The sequence below is a fragment of the Trachymyrmex cornetzi genome, unplaced genomic scaffold, assembly GCF_001594075.2.
Source record: "Trachymyrmex cornetzi isolate Tcor2-1 unplaced genomic scaffold, Tcor1.1 scaffold648, whole genome shotgun sequence".
Taxonomy (NCBI): Eukaryota; Metazoa; Arthropoda; class Insecta; order Hymenoptera; family Formicidae; genus Trachymyrmex; species Trachymyrmex cornetzi.
Genome location: NW_017299968.1, coordinates 65325 through 68855, shown reverse-complemented (window position 1 = coordinate 68855; position 3531 = coordinate 65325). Strand labels below are relative to the sequence as shown.

At 34.7% G+C, this 3531-nt stretch overlaps 1 pseudogene; it reads left to right on the top strand.

Annotated features, from left to right (window-relative positions):
• The window catches only part of LOC108767105 (probable multidrug resistance-associated protein lethal(2)03659), a 48570-nt pseudogene extending 46370 nt beyond the window's left edge, over positions 1 to 2200 (top strand).
• The last annotated feature ends 1331 nt before the right edge of the window (positions 2201 to 3531 follow it).

Here is a 3531-nt window from a genome sequence, read left to right as displayed (position 1 = left end):
GGTGGAATCAAGAAAAAGAATAAATTACTTACAAACACGAATGTCTGAATATTCGCGTTTGGTGTTCGTTTGCTAGGTGTGTACGCAGCTTTATGCAGTAAACAATCAATAAAGATTGTAGATTACAACCCAACATGAATTTTTTGAAATGGAATGGAACCTCTCCTTTTTTTTAGATATTTTTGTAGCTTATCTCTAGAGCTTTCCAAAACACTATAATTAAGTTCATTTTCATTAAGTACTTTGCTATAAAGTACTTTGTTATAAAGCTTGTAATTACTGTATTACTATGTCATTTTAGTATCAGCTCGAAATATTTCATAAGGAAGAATAAAATTGAAATTGTTGGGTCACCGGTATATTTTATCGTCGGCGAACTACCATAAACGGTATAAATACTTCTAGGAAGTAATTTCTTATATATATTCTATTTACATCACCATGGTGATAAAAATGTGACGCAAGTCAGAAATTTAAAATAGTGTTTTAATTTTAAAAACATGTGACGTTGTTTTAAAAAAGACATATAATTGCATACCCAGTATAAATATGAAAAAGGATGAATTATGCATACCCATATTAAGAAGCATTTTGGAACATTTCAGTAACATTGCAACAACGTTACAATGTTGCCGAAATGTTTCCAAATGTTTCTTGCTCACTGGATATTCATTACTGTAATTTAAATATCGTCTCAATTAAAAATTTTAAAAGCTCTATTAAAGATTACTAGTTTTGAGATATGTCATTCTTTCTTTAACACAATAATATATATAATATATTTTCTGTTGCTAAATCACAAATAAAAATTAAAATGATGCACACGTGCAGCAATCTCTCTCAAAATGCGACCCAATAAAATAACAGTTATTACATTTTCTGTTTCAATCTTTTTCCAGCAAAGTGGACAGTGAGCCTCCTCTCGAAAGTGCTCCTGGTAAAAAACCCAAGTCCGAATGGCCGCAGGAAGGCAAGATCGAGTTCAAGAACGAATTTTTGCGCTACGCGCCGCTGGAGCCGCCGGTACTTAAGAATCTTAACTTCGTTATCTTTCCGCGGGAGAAAATTGGCATCGTTGGTAGGACCGGCGCTGGCAAGTCATCCTTAATCCAGGCGCTCTTCCGCTTGTCCGACATGGACGGTCTGATTGAGATCGATGAAGTCGACACAAGCCAGATCGGCTTGCACGATTTGCGTTCCAAGATCAGCATTAGCCCTCAAGAACCGTTCCTGTTCTCTGGCAGTCTGAGACGAAATCTCGATCCGTTTGACTCGTATATGGACGAACCACTATGACAGGCTCTTGAGGAGATCGAGTTGAAGGAGATGGGCTTGGAAGCCCACATTAATGAAGGCGGCTCCAATCTCAGCGTCGGCCAACGGCAATTGGTCTGCTTGGACTGCTTGGCGCGAGCTATTGTGAGGAACAATCCAATACTCGTGCTGGACGAGGCGACCGCGAATGTGGACCCGCGAACAGACGAACTCATCCAGACAACTATCAGGAAAAAATTCGAAAAGTGTACAGTGCTAACAATTGCTCATCGACTCAACACCGTTATGGACAGTGATCGTATCTTGGTAATGGACGCCGGAAACGTGGTGGTGAGTCAATTTTCTTTTATTTTATCTTTTTATGAATTTTATGATTAGAGCGACCAATCGAATGAATTTAAGTAGGTCACAAAATCTTTCCTTTCTGTGGTTGTGAAAAATCAATGTAACTATGAATTTATCGGTCATTCTTGTGATATTTTGTACTTCTCTTTCCAGATTATGAAATTTATTTACAATATTTTAAAGCCACATAAATTATAACTGGATTTATATAAATATTTTATTTTATGAATCCTGCGAATTTAACCTATGATCATTTTTGCATTGTTTCATTAGAGTTTTTGTTGAGTAAACCACTTAGTTGATACAGAATTACAAAATCTTTGACTATATAACTAATACTGATTACGTTTAGAAAATGCTTTATTTCTTTTTTATTTATAATAGTCTCGATTTAAACTATCTCTTAAACTGCGAACTTTTATATATCGTACGCAGGAATTGGATCCTCACATGCTGCTGCAAAAAGACACGGGTTACCTGAAGAGCATGGCGCAGGAGACCGGCAAGGCGATGGCGGAGGTTCTGGCTTCCGTCGCTCATAACTGCTATCAGAATCGTGTATTTACGGCGTTTTGATGTATCCACGGAGTTAACTTTTTGCAACTGCGTCTGATGAACACCATGATTGGGTCATGAAGATTCCGACAGTTTTTGCAATTATTAGGCCAAAATCTGTGATTTTAAAAACAAGAAGAAAAGGGGAACGCGCAATCTGAGAATTTAGAATTCATAATCTTCTACTCTCTCACATATTTTACACGTATTCTAAATTCTGTTCGCATTGAAATTTTATTTTATTCTATAAATTTTTTTTCTAAAAAATTTATTTATTTCTATAAAATTATAGGACGTCATGGTTTAGGATATTATAATGCAAATGAAATTTAAAACTAATTAAGTGTTAATTAAGCGAAATACGTAAAGCAGATCTAGGAATGGTCAGAATTCAGAAAATTCGAAGCAAATTTGAAGATAAAAAAGAAAACACACGTAAATAAATAAGAAGGATAAAGGTTATATCAGATTTACGATCTCTCTCGGGAATGCCGATAGAATATTAGAGTATCCAGAACTGGCAAAAATGCGTTGGCGGCACATTATAAATTAATAATCGTTCTACTGCAAGCTATACAGTTCCATCTAGTTAATCTTTCATTTTAATAATCACGGATTCTCTGCTACTTTGATGCGCGATTATCGCCAGTTCAGCAAGCAATCAGAAAATTTGTAAATATCGCATGGGTCACGGCGCAACTGTTGTTACAGTATTATTACATTGCATGATACATTATTTTTATATCAGTCTAGATATTTCATCAAGAAGTGTGAAACTTAGCCTGTTGGATTATTTATACCTCTTATCGCGAATAAATTAACATGAACGCGTTTAAGGAAGAATTTTTTTTATATTTATATATAGATACTTATAATATATGTGTATATATTGTTACGCTCGCACGTTTCGCATAGAGGACAAATTAATCGCACTGAAATAAATGCGCATAACTGTATAACGGGAATGAGAACTTTATTGAGAAATGACAGAAGTGTTAAAAATTCAGAACTGTAGGATGTATTATGGAATTATTCAGAATGAATTTCGACCGGAATTAATTATTCCCTTTTTTTGTGATCAGATTTCTTGGCGATCGATAACAGGTGGCCTGAAGTACGGGAGAGACTTCGGCTATATAAATACATATATTTTTTTTAGAGATAAGTTTGTCATAGAAATATGCGAATTAAACATAGATGATTAGAGCATAGATGAATGAAATATAATAATAAGAAAAGTGCAGCAGAGGAAAAATGGAGAATATAAATTTAGAGAGAGCAGGTCCGTGTTTTGTCGCTGCACTTTAAAATTTTCTGTCTTACTGTCATAAAATTTTAAATATCTATTTTATTTTA